Source organism: Schistocerca americana, chromosome 4 (assembly GCF_021461395.2).
Source record: "Schistocerca americana isolate TAMUIC-IGC-003095 chromosome 4, iqSchAmer2.1, whole genome shotgun sequence".
Classification (NCBI taxonomy): Eukaryota; Metazoa; Arthropoda; class Insecta; order Orthoptera; family Acrididae; genus Schistocerca; species Schistocerca americana.
This window is the reverse complement of record NC_060122.1, coordinates 513,914,575-513,923,577: the sequence shown is the minus strand read 5'-3', so window position 1 is coordinate 513,923,577 and position 9,003 is coordinate 513,914,575.

Genomic DNA, 9,003 nt, shown 5'->3' with positions numbered 1-9,003 from the left:
ATGAACTCATAATAACCGGAATACCGACATGCAAAACAACCTGATAGTAACAGATACTTCCACTGTCAGTGCTTCACTACATCATCGATAAACAACAAAATACGTCTGCTTCGACAATTTTCAAGACAGGAACTGCCGCAAGGAGTGCTGTACTGATGTGACAACAAATAAGCTGGACTGACAAAACACTAGTCATCTCCATCGCGCTAATACCGCGTAACATCGCCTATAGCGTTGGAAACGACCTAAGTTCTGCGAGGAAGAATGTCTGCATGTTTCTTCAGGCATGATGTATTCAACTGAAAGGTCTCATTGGTGATTAGTGCACCTAGAAGTTCCAAACTACGTTGATGCTGGTTGCCACGTTTCACCTTCTGCATCAAATAGCCGTAGATATTCTTGTTGTGACTTGGCAAGACAGCCAAGCCACTAGGAGAGGAAGCCGAAAGTCACGCGTTTAAGCTCACGCAGGCTGGCGTGAGGTCTGGAACGGGTAAAGTAATTATACTAACAAAAGAAGGTACGTAGCTTCTGAAATATTTAACTTTAATCGATAATTGGTGAACATCGGTCTGACGGTACATGCATCACAAGATAAATAGCAAATGATAATGGCGCCATGCTAGGTCGTAGCAAATGACGTAGCTGAAGGCTATGCTAACTATCGTCTCGGCAATGAGAGCGTAATTTGTCAGTGAACCATCGCTAGCAAAGTCGGCTGTACAACTGGGGCGAGTGCTAGGAAGTCTCTCTAGACCTTCCGTGTGGCGGCGCTCGGTCTGCAATCACTGACAGTGGCGACACGCGGGTCCGACGTATACTAACGGACCGCGGCCGATTTAAAGGCTACCACCTAGCAAGTGTGGTGTCTGGCGGTGACACCACAATTCTCTTTGTGATTAAGGAAAGGCGATGTAGCGAGCAAGTCAAGATGCTGTGCGACGTCAGGAAAAATGGGTGCAGCCCTGCGAATACGGCTGTTACCATGTATGTGCAGCATACTCAGTGTGCAGCTGTAGCAGAAAGGGTTAGGGTCGAAAGCTGTTAGAGGTAAAAGTGTTCATTTAACGAGAAGTATGGCAGCACAAGTAACTTTCTTTTTATTATTGTATGACATTCCCTAAGTTCTCGAAACATTACAATAAAACCAGCACGAATAAGTTACAGATTATATTCGAAACAGACTGCAGTCCAACGTATCTACAAATGTTCTGACGTAATAAATTATTAAACTATTAAGTCGCTGCATAAGTTCGTTGCGTTTTTGTTTTGCATGTTAGTGTTCCGGTTGCTATGGGTGTATTTATCCATTGTCATTTTTTATTTGTAGTTTACTCCTGCTATTTAAGTTTAAATAGTGTCATTTTGTCTATTGGAGATACTGAGTGGAGCTGTGGACGCTAGAAAATGGCGTGCCAACTGGAGAAATCGGAACGTTTCCGACTTTCTCTTCTGTCTGTGCTCAATAGGGGGGAGTGAGAGCAGCGGAGACAGCCCGAAACATGTGCGTCGTGTGTAGGGCTAATGTAATTAGACAGAGCACGGCAAGAAAATGTTGTTTTCGTTTTAAGGAGGGTCATTTTGACATTAGTGACTCTCCACGTTCAGGAAGGCCTTCGATATTTGATCGTTCGAACGCATTAATCCACAATGATCCGCGTCAATGCACTAGAGAACTGGAAAACTTGACGAATTGTGGTCATTCTACCATCATGGGACATTTGCATGCAATGGGGAAGGTTCAAAAATCGAGTGTAGGGGTGCAGCAAGCTCTATGGCCAAATCACCAAAATCAGTGGGTGGCCGTATGTGCGTCTCTCCTTGCTCGTCATCACTTGGTTCGTGAACAACTCGGGCAATCCCTATCCTGTATTCTTACCGGTGATGCGAAATGGTGTCTTTATGCTACCACAAGGAAAAGAGAGGAATGGTTGAGTCCAAACAGAGCAGCATCTCCCCATACGGACACCTGCGCACATCAGCAGAGACAAATGTTAGTCATCTGGCGGAACAGCAACGGTGCGAAGCAATACGAACTGCTTCCCCGATTTGTAACCAGCATTGCTGACATTTACTTTCAGCAACTGAGACGTCTTGGAGACACAGTACGAGAACAACGGCCAGGAAGACTGCGTGAAGAGATGATGCTCTACGACAACGCCAGCCTGCATTCCGCTAGACTAACAAAAAACTATACAGGAGTTGGATTCGGAAGTCATATCGCACCCACCTTATTCAGCTGATCATGCACCCTCATATTTTCACCTTTTCCGCTTTCTATCGAACAACCTTCGAGGAACTTCCTTTACAGACAAAACTGCGCTCCGAACATAGCTCGATGTGTTCTTCGCCTCAAAAGCAAGTGTTTTTTACTGAATCGAAAAGGAACATCATTAGCAGACCGTTGTAAGTAGTGAAGAAGGATATATTACTGATTAATAAAGTTTCTATTAAGCCGTCGGCTCACGGACTGAGCATCCGAACGCTGAGCGTTGAGCGTGCCGAGTTTCTGACGTCATAGTGTGGAACAACACGTTCGGCAGTCTTTCCGAACGTGCAGAGCAATATCTGGCATGTCAGATATTCTGAGCGTGCGTCTGAGCGTTGACCAATGAGATGGCACAACGCCACCTACGTCACACGTACGCCGTCTCCCTTCAGTACAGACCGAGCGAGGTGGCACAGTGATTAGCACACTGGACTCGCATTCGGGAGGACGACGGTTCAAGCCCGCGTCCGGCCATCCTGATTTAGGTTTTCTGTGATTTCCCTAAATCGCTCCAGGCAAATGCCGGGATGGTTCCTTTGAAAGGGCACGGCCGACTTCCTTCCCCGTCCTTACGTAATCCGATGAGACCGATGACCTCGCTGTTTGGTCTCTTCCCCAAAACAACCCAACCCCTTCAGCACAGAGTTGTGAGGCGCCATATTGGCGTTCATTTCAAGCCTGTATGTATATATGCCGTTTCTGAGCACCAGCAAAGAGAGAATCACTAGAAAACCCGCTGTTAGTTGTGTGATTCGTTCCAATAAAATAATGAGAAACATCATATTCGTGGCAAAGAATTATTGTAACTTTCGTATTATGAGAGTAGGCTATTTGAAGGCAGCGACACACTGAAGATCCACCCAAAACGCATTTTTCTTGGTACAATTTGTTATGATTAAATTCCAATTAGTAACATAATTAGCTACGATTAACGTTTTTAGCACGGGGTAAAACAATATGATTAAGTACAAGGACTGTGGTTTTCGTATAGTGTAATGAGTAGAGCCTCTATCCAATAATTAGTTTTTGTTGGGGCTGTGGTACGCGTCTTAACACACCCAAATTTTTTTTCCTAACATTTCCTAACATTTATTAGGTTCTGATACTTTATTATTAGTTTAATATAAGTTTATGCTATAATATTTGATGTTATGTAAATATAAGTTCACGTTTTTTTTTGAAGGGTGACTTTGTTTGATTGGCTTAATCCACAGGACAGCTTGCGCTACTTGTATAAAGATATTTTGCTCCTTTGTCTTTTACGCTTCGTAATTCACATGTTGCAAAGATTCTGCTACTGGGTTGGAACAGTGATCAAGTAAGACAGATCTTGGGGTTTTACTAAAATGTGGGAATGATAAAACAATGTTTGTCTTATGCGGAGAAGTATGTATTTCAGATTTGTATCGCACTGTTTGTAATGGAACTTTTATAAGCCTGTGTCATTATTGATTGGACATGGTACTTTCCTTTTCGTGGACGGTGGAGGAAACGTGTGTTTTAATAGAGCTAACGTGGAAATTTTACGCACTCCCGTTCAGTAAACAGTGTGATTTATGAACTAGAAACATCCTTCAACTGCCGCTGGAGTGCGTTGCGATCGCGTATACCACGTTGGGGCCCACGTACCGTATGCACAAGTCGCATCGTTCCTGAGCGTTCAGCAGGACGTTGAACTTGGCACGCTCACCGTCAACGCTCGACAGCACGGTCCGTGTGCCGACGGCTTTACGTGTGTCTGTTGCGTTTATTAAACCTGAGGTGAAAGGCTACGAACTTACCTACCACCCTAGTATAAAATGGAATTAGAATTATTTATTAATACCTTCAGCTGCTGACGGGCGTTGATATACATCAACGGGAACAGGTGAAAATGTGTGCCCCACCGGGACTCAGACCCGGGATCTCCTGCTTACATGGCAGACGCTCTAGCCATCTGAGCCAATGAGGTCACAGAGGATACTGTGGTTGCAGGGGCTATCTCGCGCACGCCTCCCGCGAGACCCACATTCTCACCTTATACGTCCACACACTACATTCGTAGTGTCCCTACCCAATACACTCATTACTCGTCGAAGACATTCTTACCAAGTCCCGCAAGATTTCGGGTAATACGTGTGCATCCGCACAGAAGAAGAAGGTCATGTCCGGTATTGCCAGAACTATGTAGCTATATGGATATGGTATCTGTTCTTTCGGACATGTCCAAAAGAACAGACACCATAGCCATATAAGTATAATACAATATCACTAACAGCGAAGTGCAGCATTTATTTTGATCACTACGTGATTTCATTTTTTTTTTCGCCTATGTATGTCGCACGTTATCATCCTTGCTGCCTGTTGAAGAAGAAATAATTAGAGAAATACTAAATTAGTGTACCAAACGACGTTAATTGAAGAACAAAGTCATGAGCAAAATTTTAACCGTTCGTAAAATATTAGCACTGGAGAGGAACACAAGCCTACTTTTTTGCGAAAACGATTCTTTGCACGAGGGTCGCGTTTTTAACTATAGAGGAAAGAGATCCCGCTTAAATGTTCATCAGAACTTGGTACTCAGAACGCTCGTAAAGTACCATACCCGAGCGCCTTTGCTTACTGGTCGTTAACAGGATCTGCTGGACCTTCACTGTTGATCAGGAGGGGTTCACGCTGATAAACGGCATGCTTTGCCTCCACAGATCGGCACTGAGAGCAGCCAGCTCCAGTTTCAGGGAGAGTGCGCTCCCTGCCGACAGACATTGAGAATAAAGTCTCCCCCTGACGTGGCGATCGCCAATAAATTGATACTCATTGTGAGGAACGTGGCGCGCTCAGTGTAAGCGATCGCAGATTAAATGACCCGCAAATCCTATTCCGCGGTCGACGAGGGTGAGCTGATTCACCGCAGGCGGTTCTGGGGTGGTAGCAGCTGGAGGAAACAGCTTTCCCACCACCAGGGAGCAAGAGAGGTGTGTAATCCGCTCCGATATCTTCACCACACCACAGCACTGCCCACGCCGACTGCCGATTCAGGGTTCCATTATGAAAAAAGTCGTTCGACACACGGGCTAGCAGTGACATTACTACAGAGAAATTATCTGCTGTGCTCTCTTCTGCTTACGAGTACCACGTTTGCGCCCAGATTCTCTCACCTCAGCTCATGTTGTGGTGAGAGTAGCGACACTTGTTTCATAGCCTCGAGGCACACTTTAGCAATGAGCAATCAACCAGTCATTCAACCAGGTTTGGTCAGTGCTCAGCTCACTTCAGGCCCTTCGTCTGTGCTATTGTTTTTCTCATCTCGTCTGAGGGCCATCTGGAGGAGCGGTCATTGATTCATCACGAACAAAGTAATTCATGTCCCTTTTAAGAGCATTTACTTAGTCAAATATAGTAGGAACATACTGTCGCCTTGGTTTGTATAGGTTTGTGGCTACAGCCAACGCTGGGGAGTCCTTACATCGTGGAGTTCAGTTGCCCGTACCTAATTGTTTTATGCAACCTGCAAAAGCCTTCCAAAATCACACGCAAGATTCTCGTATTCTGTTGCTCACTACGTGCAAATAGTTAGACGTAAAAAAAAAAATGTACAGCACTTTTCCGTAGGAAATAAAATATAGTTAAATTTTGTACTGGAACACGTTTTCGCTAGAGGCCGTAGTTTTCGAATTAGTCAAGAAAAACTTACTAAACTGACCTTCTAACGCATTTTCTTGAATAACTCGAAAGCCGTGGCCTCCACCGAAAACATATCCCCCGTACAAAATTTAACTTTATTAAATTTCCTACACACGAAAGGTCTTGTCCGTTTTTTCTGTAGGACTAATAGTTTGCGCCGGCCGGGATGGCCGAGCGGTTCTAGCCGCTGCAGTATGGAACCGCGCGACCGCTACGGTCTCAGGTTTGAATCCTGCCTCGGGCATGTATGTGTGTGATGTCGTTAGGTTTAAGTAGTTCTAAGTTCTAGGGGACTGATGACCTCAGATGTTAAGTCCCATAATGCTCAGAGCCATTTGAACCATTTTGAACTAATAGTTTGCGCATAGTGAGCAAGAGAATATTAAAATTTCGATAGTGGTTTTTGAAGGCGTTGCGGGTTGCATAAACCTCGTAGGAGAGGCAGATGACTCATGATGTATACAGCGACATCTCACACAGTATGCTGCATGTAAATCTTAGCATGGTCTTGCTTCAATTTGGTTTCACTGTAAAGACACTGCTTCTAGGCTTCTCTCGATATATGACATAATTTGATTGGCACTGCCGTTAAGAATAACAATAACACTTCTTTATTTGTGTTACAGTAGTCACAGTTGCGAGGTCATTTACAAACGTCTGAAATTGCGTTCGAGAATAATGTTACATTTTAAATAAAATGTTTGCTAAGAAGTGATGTTTGCATAAGGTAAAGTAAAGTCTGTGGCACAAACCTGTGATCTCGCCGCGGCACTAGTGGAGAAGAGTGGCCGTCCCATCGCCTCGGGTTCCTTTCATCCCTGGGAAAGATCACTGGTTCGCATTTGGTAGCAGGGTGAGACGTCTTGAGGCCGTCCAGGATGGTCTGGATCTAAAAACAGTTCCCATTCCTGTCAGCCACTGAACCCACAACCTCAAGGACCAGAGTCTACTGCTCTAGCTGCTAGACCACAGTGGCCACTCAAGAATCCATACCCATTTAATGAAAATTTCAAATACGTACGAAAAATTTTAGATCAATCTAAGATTTATTTTACCTACACTGTATTAACTGGACATTTAATCCTCATAAAGTTGTTTCTAAAAACACCCAGTGTAATTTATTGGCACGCTCCAGAAGCACAGTGACATTACCCTGGTACGGATACGAGGAAGGAAAGACCAGTGCAAGATACGACTTTCGTTAACTTATAGCACTAGGCACCAGCGATCTGAAAGTGTAATTCTTGGAACGACGATCTCTGCTATTCCGAAGGACACTTACAAACATTATTAGTCGCGTTCAGCGTATCATTGCTCCACATTTATTGCTCTGTTCCGAACTGCTGCTGGACCGATAACTGTAAATATCAGGTGAAACTATATGCTTTGCTATATGCACCTATAACCCAAAGCATTATGACACCTGCTTGATGGATTGTTTGTCCGTCTATGGAACGAAATACATCACTGATTCTGTGTATCAGAGATCCGAAAGTTTTTTGGTATGTTTGTGGAGATACATGACATTAGATGTCTACGAAATGGTCACGTGATTCCCGTAAACAACGGGCCGCTGATTTGCCTACGCGGTGATGGCGCCTGATAGGGACCCAGATGGGTTCCACAGGATTTACACCAGGCGAGTTTGGTCGCCATCAACTTGAGTTCCCTAAAATGCTCCTCAAACCACTGTAGCGCGGTTCTGCCTCCAAGATATAGACAATTATACTGCTGAAAGATGACGTTGCTGTCAGGGAAGACATCAAGCATGAAGGGGTGCACATGGTTCGAAGCTGTCAGCGTGTTTTCGATTACTACCGTAGGTCCCATGCAAGCGCAAGATAATGTCTCCCACAGCACAATACTTATCCCAAACTGCACCCTCCGAGCCGCCGTTCACCTCGATGACGGCGTCCGTGGACACGACCGTCGACCTAGTGTAGCAAAAATATGATTCACTCGAAGAGCCTACACGTTTCCATTTATCGACAGTCGAATTCCGATGGTCCCTTGTCCAGTCGTAATTAACAATGTCGTTCGGTCAACGTGTGAACACGTAGGGGTGGTCTGCTGCGGAGCTCCATGGTCAACAGTGTACAATGAACGGTGTGCTCCGCAGCCAAATCCGGCATCAAACTGCCACATACAGGATAAGAAAATGCTAATAATCCGAATGTATAACGCTTTCTGTGTAGTGGACGATCGTGCTTGATCGAAAATTAAAAAGTAAAATAAAATAATAGCTGCTGTCAGATATGGCGGACCCTGAAGTTTATTGCAGTCAAACACTCGTGTAAAATATTTGTGTGGTTAAGCTGATTTTGACTCGTCAGACGGGAAGGGCAGAAAATGCACCATGTCAGTCCTAGCTGGTGTATGGTGCATTTTTTTTTTTTTTAACACTTGTCGGAAGTACGTTCTGTTAACATCAGATCGGTACACCGCTATAAGAGACTCTGAAAATGTTATTTAATTAACGATTATGGGAATAGAATCGGAAACAGACTCCTAGAACACATTTTCTATAAGAGATGTCACCGTGGACTGCCCGGCGTGCAAAACAGGGAGTAGGACTCCACAGTGAATGCGAGTGGAGTGCGAGTGTAACGTAATGAAAGTCAGAATCCTCATCATCGTCAACGCTCACACTTAAACGCTACCCAAAGGGCAAAAGAAGTGCTGTTACCACATCGGGTTTAGGTCAAAAACTTTGCTTTAAGTTAAATGGTTCAAATGGCTCTGAGCACTATGGGACTTAACATCTTAGGTCATCAGGCCCCTAGAACTTAGAACTACTTAAATCTAACTAACCTAAGGACATCACACACATCCATGCCCGAGGCAGGATTCGAACCTGCGACCGTAGCAGTCCCGCGATTCCGGACTGAAGCGCCCAGAACCGCAGGGCCACCGAGGCCGGCGCTTTAAGTTACTTTAAAGTAAGTAGCTGTAAGAGATTTTCTGTGCAAAATTCAGTTGTTCTTTGACAGTGCAGTATTACGTTCTGTAGTCAGTCCTGTAACGCAAACAAAGGTTGTAGACCTTTAGTGCCTGCGCTACGCCTGTAAGAC